Source organism: Periplaneta americana, chromosome 5, assembly GCF_040183065.1.
Source record: "Periplaneta americana isolate PAMFEO1 chromosome 5, P.americana_PAMFEO1_priV1, whole genome shotgun sequence".
Lineage (NCBI taxonomy): Eukaryota > Metazoa > Arthropoda > Insecta > Blattodea > Blattidae > Periplaneta > Periplaneta americana.
In genome coordinates, this window is record NC_091121.1 from 1,155,272 (window position 1) to 1,166,776 (window position 11,505).

An 11,505-nucleotide genomic window follows, 5' to 3' on the forward strand; every position below is an offset into this window, starting at 1 on the left:
AAAGATTCCATTGCCATGTAGTTACGAGTAACATGCACTGTCGAACAAGCTGGAAAGTCCAAAAAACAAAAACAAACCAATTGGAATAGTTGGTAACTGATAGCACAAGTATCATTTTCGATTTGCATTGAAGTATTTCCGCAGCAATAATAGTTCGAAGTGCAGGAAATGATGTTTACATAATATTTTACGTTATTGTTGCGCCATATATCATACTTCTATTTTGGTCGTTCTTTGGGTAGTATCCAATACCGGGTAGTAAAAGGTAAAGGTATCCCCGTAACATGCCATGAAGGCACTTGGGGGGCATGGAGGTAGAGCCCCATGCTTTCCATGACCTCGGCACTAGAATGAGGTGGTGTGGTCAGCACCACGCTCTGACCACCTTTTACCCCCGGGAAAGACCCGGTACTCAATTTTATAGGAGGCTGAGTGATAGTTCTGAGTAAAATTATCATTTTCGATTTCACAGAGATTTGTATTTTTCGAAGTACTATAGTGAGGGTCACACACAAATATCTCACTCAAAAGTGAATCATATCTTCAAAAAATTAGGGAATCACTGGTCTATAAATACATATCTTGAGAATCTTATATTGGTAGAGTTCACTGAGAAAATAATTACTTTCCTTATTACGAGGCAGCATATTATGTAGTACCGAAAATAGTAGTAGCAATATTTTATTAAATAATTCTTTGAACAACAGTGTCAGAGTTCAGTGAACGAGACATGGTCGACAAATTTTGCCTCACTCTCTCTTACGGGGCAAGGTTCTTTTACATGTTGTAAATCTACGAAACAAACTCTCACCTTTACTCCAATATAGGAGAAGGATTTTATCATCATTGAACCTACTAATTTTATATCCATGGTGACCACTAACCACTGAGAATGATGATAATGAAAGCATCAAATGAGAACTGACAGATGACAATATGAGGGTATACTGATACGTGAAACTCAATGTAGGCTATATTTATTTAAATAATCTTCATTTCAAATCAGTAAGCATCCACAATGCAGTATGCACTGGAACCAGAAATTATTTGAAACAAATACAAAGAACTCATCTGTAACTAAAGTGATGCTCAACCTACAATGTCACAATTCAACCAGAAATAGGATATAGGTACAAAAGCATATTCCGTGATAGAAATGTTTATTACCCAATGGCAGATAGTTGAGCATTCCCCTCTTGTAGCAATGTGCCAATGTTGTAGATCAGATGTTGCAAACATAGTCCGTGAAAACCTGCCCTAACACCATCTTTCTCCACCACAAATCATGAACTAGCAAAGATTTGAACTCATGTCACTGGCATGCAAAGGTAATATGTCCACTCCACTTGAAAGCTACTAAATTTAAGTATTACACAGAAATTCATCCAGCATTATAACAGGTCTGAGAAAATAGCCTTTTTTGTGAAGCTGAAGTATCATTGCTAACAAAGAAAAGATATGCACTCATTTTAAATAAATTTGAAATGCGCTGTAGAATTTGCAAATTCCTTGTGCCCTCAAAGAGCAATCAATATTCAGTATGATGTACGGAAACATTATTGTGATTATTATTATTATTATTATTATTATTATTATTATTATTATTATTATTCAAAAGAAAATCAAGAATAGAGAAAATACGCAATACAGAGAGAGATTCGAAGAATAATGGTGTTGGAGAAAGATATATCTACAATAGTGGAAAAAAGAAGATTATGGACATGTACAACGAATGGGAATGGGGAGGATTCCTAAATTAATATACAACTGGGAAGTAGAAGAAAGAAGGCAACAAGGAAGACCAATGACTACTTGGAGAGACAACGTTAAATATTCTCTACAAAATTTTAATCTGTCAAAAGAAGATGCACAAGATAGGAATGTTTAGAGAGACAATTTAAGATAGCAAATTGGTTTTGTTGAAGAGAAACCTATATATTAAGGAAAATATCTATTAAAAAAAATAATAATTATTATTATTATTATTATTATTGGTGCACAAGCTAGTAAGCTCATGTCTAATGAACTCTATCATGCCTAGTTTGGGATATTGAGACAGTGAAAAAGAAAAAAAAAAAAAAAAGATCAACCTGAATATCTGAAATAATATTGGAAATAATAAATAGAATATTGAAAGAAGTAAATCAAGAATTATTGCAGATGGCATTAGTAACAATAGACAAATAAAAAAATGGAACATTAGTATGAAAGACAAAACAGTGAAAAAGTCCGGTAAATCTTGACAAATGTTGGGCATTTAGCTCAGAAGACAGCTCCATAAAAAAAACTATATACATAGTAGGGCCTATATATTTGAATTCTTACAATGAAGAGATACAGAAAAGGTCAAATAGTGAGGTAAAGAGTGAAAACAGAACATCAACAACTCCAACAATAATTAATGAAGACACAAATGAATTAGGAACACGATCGGAATGTATCATTCGAAAGAAACCACTGCATCTGAGACAATATGCACTACTCTAAACTCGGATGTCCCTATTAGCTAACTCATTACTTGTGCTATTAACACTTGAAAAATTCGAAATATATTTCGTTCTCCATAAGCTCCACCTTATCCAAAGTCAGATTTAAGTTTTCACAAATCTCCACTGAGTTTCTTTGAGAAAGAATACTTATGTTGAATTAAATTCACAGATTGTTGATAAATTCTTTGCTCAACAGACTCGGAATCTGTATGCAACTGTTGGTATGAATCCCAATCTGCCTGTATCTGATATGAGACTAGGGAATGGAGGAATTATCAATATGCACCTTTAGGCAAAATCATGAGACACGAAGATAGAGAGTTAGTTTAGGTAGGATTCATCATTCTGCCTTTGGTTCTGTTACTCATTTGATTAGGCTGATGGACTGAACTTGGTTACTGGTGTCCAACATGGAGGATGATGAGTGCAGCAGTGAACAGTTAAATGGTTAACTTGTGCCTTTATCCATGACCCACTGTCATCTCAACCAAGCCAGACCTAACCTCACCCATCCCAGGTGTTCTCTGTTCCCTATACTATTCTCCATAAAGCCAGGGTTCCGGTTCCTTATCCTTCCTTCACCTCACCGGGAGAGACCGATGTGGTTGGACTGGGATTCTGGCAGCCCAATGTCCAGTGTGACAGATGATGCTACCAGTGACTGATATTCTAAATTCAGACCGAAGGTATTGCAATCGCCCTCACCCACTAGTTCTCTCTCAGCCAGGACTCCACTGCCCTCTCCTCCCTGGCTAGTGTTACTTTCCCATTTGTACATATAATACCCCGTCATGGCTTCATAAACATGATTCATTCTTTGTTAATTAACAGAAATAGTCAGACAGCACACTCTCATCATCCTGCCTTTGTGTTTTCCTAAGGTGTAAATAGAAATTTTGTGATGAGCTCTAGGGAAATTGAATTATAGATCTGTTTGTCCTCCACTTTCAAATTTCAAGATTTTCCAAATTCCCATAGTCATTGCTTCATATTTGTGAAATTTTTTTTATGTTGGTAACATGAATCTTAAATTCACAGAATCTCAGTTTAAATTACCATTTAGTATGAACTGAAATACAATGTTCAGTAGAATTTGAGTCTGGCATTTCCTAAGTCAGTCCTGTGGGCAAGAGGCAGTACTCACCTCATGTTTAGTTTATTTTTTTAGTTCAGTAACAGATAAATCATGTTCTATTATCACTATTATTGTGGAATGTGAAGTGAAGTAAGGAACAAGGAATTTTTATATACAATAATTTCGTGAAGACAATGTCAGAGAAAATTTCGTGGAAAATAGCTAAATTCCACAGTGCAATTAAATCCAAAATTAATCTGGTGACAATATCCTATGCTGAATAAAAACTAACGAAAATATATTTTCTCTGATGAAAAATGGGATGAGATAGTTGGTTACCAGTCATTTGACCTAACAGTGAAGCTTCCTGGATTAATATCTACAAATGTGATTGACCGGAATTCCAGCAACATGAGTGCAGCGAGACTGTGTGTGCTGTTTATATCAGAGTATTACTATGCATGTTGTGATGTAGAAGAGTTGAATGTTATTGTTAGCCACTGATGTGATCTGTTTCACTGAACTGGATTCATGCATGCTGCACTTGGACATGGATTCGAAACACTTTTGGTTGCTTACCTGATCAGTCTTTAATTTCATTATAATACCATCACACTTCTATTATAAGGCAGTACATCTCACTTGACAATATGTGTCAGAGGAAGAACAATTGTTTGCATGCATCTGAAGTCTGATTAGTGTAATATGTAGCTAATCAGCAATGTATGCAATGAAGGGGGAAAGGAACACCCTATTCCATTATCTTCTGGCCTAGTTGTCTTATAAGTGGTGCTTTGTTGGTTTCACTTGTGAGGTTCAGACCTGTCTTTGGGCAGTTGACTAAACAACAACCATCACACTATCACCATTTGCTGGATAAGTGTGAAGTTAATACAGCTCCATTAAGGGGAGTTAGGACTGAATTTTGCAACTTCTACAGTGTTTTAAAGTTATGTTATCATTATGACATTTTTATCACACATTTAAGCTCCTATGTGTAAATAATATACAAAATTTGGGCTCGGTGGGATTATTGGCTTCAAAGTTATTAGCATTTATTAACTTTTAATTATTACTGGATATAAAAAGTTCTTTACATGAGAGTTTTAAACTGATCAAGCTCAAATATTGCAGAAATACTTCACTTTTACTTCTGTTATTTTTAAAAGTAATTCATTATTATTGTAATATTCTAACCTATTAAAATTTGTACTAAACCTAATTTGACAAAAAAAAATCCAGACTAAATTCTAATCTTTGTACTTATTACGACACTGTCTTAAATTTTCAACTGATTTAAATGAGTTGGATCACAAGAAGCATTTTATAGGCAGCAGAATGTTGATAAATAAAGAACTGAGGAGTACACCAGATCCTTAAATACAGTGTGCATGTCTTTTAAAAATGTCGGCTTATGACTTCAAGAAGGACAGAAGGGGTGAAGTGATAACATTTTCTTATAGAGGAAAAATTTATTTTTTAATGAGAAAAACAAAAAAAAAATTTCCTCCAATTTCTCAAAAGTTCGGTCAAAAGTCCCTTTAAATAATAAAAAAAAAATTCTTTAAATGAATAGCCATAGTCACTGATGGTCCAGTGATCAATTAGATCAATTGATATTAGTGCACTGAGACACACTGCTAATACTGGTTCTCATGCAAGGAGTTGCAATAGATAGTGCTGCATGATTATGGTGGTGATAATAATCATAATAATAAGCTTGAGTCTACCAGTCAACTACTGGCCTCGTGTCCACATGCTTAGCAGACAAACGATCATCCAACAGTATGAGAGTAACATGTGGTTAGCACAATGATCCCTCAGACATTGTAACAGACATGGAGAACTGTATTTTGCTACCTATCGTAGCTTCCAAAATTTATCACGATGCTGGGTGGACACTGCTCCCATAAACTAGCCGAAATTTCATGAGAAAATTTTGTTCCCCTTAGAAACTCAAACCAGCGCTCGTTCTGTACCACTGGTCCAAGGCATCACACCTTAGACCACAACGCTGTCACAAATGACTTTGTTAAATTCTGCAGGCTTTGATACACATGCACATACTGGTATACACACACACATATATAAATCTTACCACTAAATGATACTTTAACACAAGCTACACTAGAGGTCTCCATGACAGTCTCAAAAGAATCTCTTGGGCATCATTCATCATACTTAGGGGTGTGATTTTGTGGTGATTATTTTACCTCTATTTCGATGCTTATTTTATCATGATTTCGGTGGATATCTCGTGGAAATATGGAGATTTGGGTTAATATTTCGTGAAAATGTCAGGATATGGCATACAAAATTAATATGTACAATAGTGGTACTCATTATGTGGCCTTCAAAGACGTTTATTGCAGCTCTTGAACTAATATTAATATTACTATTCTTTTCCTGATAATTATTTTTTAATTTCTGTATCCTGCAACTTTGGTATCCTGCATCATTACTGCCAACACCAGTGGTAATATTCAAGAAGTTTAACAACCAATTCTCTCATGTATACCTGTGTTAAACATATACAGTGTATGTCCATGGTAATGGCAAATATTACCTAGAAATAATTTAACAACCGATTTGTCCAATGCAAATATCACCACTGGCCAACATGAGTGTTTAACAATGACATGTACCGGTATTTATTTTCTTTAAAAAAGGTAGTCAGTCATATCTCATGTACTTATTACGGCTTAATACTGTATAATAATGAGTTGTAGACGTTTTTATCCTAATAGACATTACAATAGCGTGCATTCAAATTCTGATAAGTATTCAAACTTTCTCAATCCAGGATAGAAAATGTGAAAATGTTAAAAATATCCGTAATAACTGAACAGAAAGTGGTGATTCCACTATACATAAAAACGAATTGACAACAAAAATATTGTACCACGTAGCAGAAATTAAGCCATTTACAGATGCGGAGATTGTTAAGGAGTGTCTTCTAGCTGCATGTGGCACTTCATTTTATAAATTTCCAAATTCAAAACAAATTACAGGTGAAATAATGCAAATCAATCTGCTTGTATTGGTGTGATATTGCAGAAGAGTAGCAGAATCTGCTCTTTAACTTCAGAATACCAGTAATGTGTGTCATTTCTGTTACTTTATATAATAATAATAGTCCAAATAATTTAATTAAAAATCCGCGCATTTTTGTTAAACTTCAGTATCGTGAACTGCATTATGACTCTCGGCAAATTGCTATTACTCACTTTTGGTTCTCCTCAATTTCTAATGAGTACCACTGATGTAAAATGTGTAGAAATCCACTTACGAATATTAATTTTTACAATATCCTGATACTTTCAATTTAATGAACATTAAAGTGCATAAATAAAAGTTTTTCTTGAAAAGTAGATGATATTCGTTTTATAGGTAATTTATCTTTTCAAATACCTTTAACTTCTACATCATTGTTTAACATTCCATACACATATTGCTCTACTCAATCCACGAACAGGAGCGAGTTCAGTCTGATTACAAGAAGCAAATCTAACATTGGTTTACACCACATAACTATCCTGCTCTTGAATATAAAGACTGAGAATAGTTTCAATTTTTAAACATGAAAAACGAACTAATTGATGAGATAAAATATCTTTATATGTCTAAAATCCTTTCTCACTATGAATGTTTAAGCAGAAAACCATAGCACTCACAGACATGTTAAAGGAAAACTGTTGTGATCCTCGTCTGATTCAGAGAACTTGAAAATTAGGATTGCCACATTTCAAGGACTACTGGGCTAGACAAACCCTCATACACGAGGACCAAATGACAAACTGATTTTTTAATACATTATATCATGTGACAAGTGAAAACAGTGTAAAATTTAATTTAAACACGAAAGTAATTTTAAAATAAAGTGTCAATATTACTAATTTAAGCCTGATGAATGCCCTTTATCAGCTGTACTCTTAAACATCTACTTGGAGGATTTGGTGAAGAACTGTTTTCAAAACATGGGAGGGGTGATAGGAGGAAGAAGAATAAGATTTGCTGATGATATGGCATTGTTAGCAGAAGAGGATACGATACTAAGGGATATGCTACTGGAGCTAAATGACAGCTGTGAGCAGTATGGGATGAAGATAAATGCAAACAAGACGAAGACCATGGTCATAGGAAGAAAAAGAAGGTAAACGTACAAATTCGAATTAAGGCACAGTTTCAATACTTGGAGTATATTATAAGTAGTAACGTAGGCTGCTGCCAGTAAGTCAAAGGGAGGATAGCAATGGCAAAGGAGGCTTTTAATAGAAAAAGAACATCTTCTGCGGAACTCAGGAAAAAGAACTAAGGAAGAGACTTGAAGTGCTTTGTATGGAGTGTGGCATTGTCTGGGGTAGAATCATGGACAATATGACGAAGAGAAGTGATTAGAAACACTTGAAATGTGGATATGTAGACGAATGGAACATGTGAAGTGGACAGACAGAATAAGAAATCAAGTTGTGTTAGAAAGAGTGGGTGAAAAAAAAAATAATGCCGAAAAAGGAATTGATTAGGTCATTGGCTAAGAAGAAACTGCTTGCTGAAGGATGCTCTGGAAGGAATGGGAAAAAATTCGGAGCAGAAGAAGATTTCAGATGATAGATAACATTAAGATATAAGGATTGTATGCGGAGACTAAGAGCAAGATGGAAAAGAGAGGATTGGAGAATGCTGGATGTGAAGTAAATTTTCTCCTCTTGGGTAGAAAACTATGAATGAATGAAGCCTATAGATTTATCATAAAGAAATGTGTACACTAAGAGAATGTCTACATGCCCACATTTGTGTTTCCATGTATAATTTAGAACAGGAGTTCTCAACCTTTTTAAGATTGTGAGCACCGTCCACATGTAATACTATGTGAGTGAGCACCATGAAGACGAATAGGATTAATATATGAATATATAACTAAATTAAATAACAAACAAAGTACACATTTTTAAAACATTCACCAGGATAACGAGATCCTTGAACTTAAATGTTATTCTGAATTTCAGCGATGTGTAAGGAGAAGTCCCTTAGATGTGAATCAATAAATTAATAGTGATCATGCTTTTTTATTGATGTATTTCGTAAGTGACCCATAGGTAGGTCGTTCCAAACATAGCTACATATTTGAGAGAAACATTTCCTAGTATTTTAACACTTTTGTATCTTCTGCTTCCCAAAGACTGAATTTCTCCTTTTGAAACAAATATTTCAGGACTAAGGAAGATTGGAGATCTGTCAATTCAAGTTCCTCACGAGCAGCCATACTATTCTCTTGAATAATCTTGGTTCTTCTGACAAGTCCACATTGAATTAAAAGGGATTACATCATGAAATACAGGGAGGCCTATCATGTCGTTAAAATAGTATAATGGATGGATATGAAGACTATTTGTTCCGACTGTACAAAAAGTCTGCATTGAAAACAGGATCTCAGGAGCACATTTTTACTCGCACCACGTGAGCACCCAATGTCATTAAAAGAGCAGAATATTGTTCTTTGCTGCTCTCAAAATCTGCATAGGCAGGACAGAAGTGTTTGCCTGGGATCCGGGATAGTGTTTCTAATTCTGGGACAATCCCATCAAAAGCTGGGCAGGTGGCAACCCAATTGAAAATCAGAGTTAGTATGCATACTCTGTGGTTTCTGCAAAGACATTGTAGGATTCAGTGTTTTACTCGCAGAGCTTAGGAAGACAGCCAAATTTTATTTTGTTATTTTATTTTGAGGTATAATCCATTTCTTTTCGCCAGTATTTCGTAAAAAAAAAAAAACATGTTTTCAAGTAGTATTTCGTGACTATCAGGCTATTTCGTTGAAATCTTTAGATTTCGCCACAATTTAAATGTAATTAATTTTCTAGATTATTAACTTTGTGGGATTTATGTATTTTTGCGAATACAGATAAGTTTCCAAACATTTCGCGTATTTCGTTAATATAAAAAAATCACACCCCTAATGATACTACTAATTTATTACATTAAACAGTGAATATAAAATAAATAGACTTAGTTAAAAAAGCACTCATCAGAAGACATTGAAAATGCTGACCTCCAACATCCACACACTTTCTACATTTATGAAGCAAGTTCCTCATTACCAAGTGCCATTCCTCTCTAGTTAAAAAGAAATGAATGCCTCGGATGTGTTTGATGCAGTTGGTCCAGATTACAGGGATGTCATGAGTACTTTACCATAGGTCCGTGTATTTCTGCTCATTAATCTGTCAGTTAAGGTTTAGATTTGCTTGGTGGATGTTGTACACATAATGTCATATTTTGTACCAGTAATAAGTTTTAAGAATTTCAGCCTAGTCTCATTTCTTCACCACGAGTCCTGGAATGTATATCCAATGTTGGAATATTAGTGTGGTCCCCATCTTCAACTCGGCTTGCCCATAACATTTTCAATCACTGCCTCGATCTGCGGTATCCTTAATGTGAATATACACATTATTACATTGAAGACTAATGTTGAGATTGTTCAAGTATGTGGAAAAAACCACCTCAATAGACTACTATAAACAAACACATAAAATTTGTTCTGATTACATAGAAAATGTGCATTGTATCTATCTGAAGAAAAAGTTTTTCACCCCATTGCTCGGAAGTATTCCTTCAACACACTTCTATGGCTTCTCGCAATATGTCTTACATAAGAAATTTCATGATTACTTAGGACCTTTTTATTGTAAAGACTGCAGGAAATGCGCACATATCAGAAAGATACAAAATCATATTTCACCTAAATAATTTTTATAAAAATATTCAGATAAGAAAAGTTGTTCCTTGTAAATAGTGTCATGGATTGGTTGGAGCCCACAGACCACCACTTAGGGATCACTACTCTAGACTACACTTATGTTTTGGCATGGCTAACAATGAACTGTATAACTTGAACACAATGATAACATTTTTAACACATCTGAGTAACATATCAACTCACTAACGAACTAAACCAAATTGACAGGCATGACTCAGTGGCTCTCAGTGTCTGTTTCACTCCTCAGTTACACCTGAACACTCCCAGTAAGGAGCCATGCTCAGATAGAATGCTACTAGCTGCTCTGTACTTTCATTTTTGCTAATGGTGAAAGTAGATAACAGTAAAAAAAAAACCTGTTGTGGATGGGTCAGTGGTTAGTGGTTTTTTTTTTGTTTTTTTTTTAATATATATATATATATATATATATATATATATATATATATTATACTAAGGTTGCCTTTCATCTTCAGTGACTTGGATTGCATTTGTATATCAAATACAAACCAAACCTTTTTCATGTTGGATACGTGAGTTCAAATATCAGTTGAACAAGAATTTATGACAAAGAATAGTTGGATTTTTTACACAAATCTGTTACCAATCATACTGGCGCAAATCTTTACGAAATATCTGGCATTTCAGTGATCTGTTGCCAAAACTTGCTATTTCACTTTATTATTTGTATAGGAAGGAGCTTTAAAATAAACGAGCCAATTTTAAATACTGGGTACATGTTTATCTTGTTGATATTTTATACCAATCTATGTACTTAACTTAATAGATTGCTTCATAGTTTCTCAATTAAAATGTAAGCTACGATAGTAGATTTTGGCCTGAAAAAAAAACATAAAATGAAAGATTTTGGAAAAAAAAAATCATACTTTTAAATATTTTCAGTAATAGCAGGAATTGGTAAAAAAAAAATACTCTACCATTGAATTCACAGTTTCAAATACGGTATATATATATATATATATATATATATATATATATATATATATATACATATATACATATGAGCAAAATAGCAGGTTTTGGAATCAGACCATTTCCAGTCATAATAACCAGATATGTCCTCTAGAAAATAGTAAAGGCAACACAGGTATTTGACCAGCAAGTTAGTCTGAAAGCAAATTATGTAAATATATAAGCATAATTCTTTATCTTTTATGTTCTCG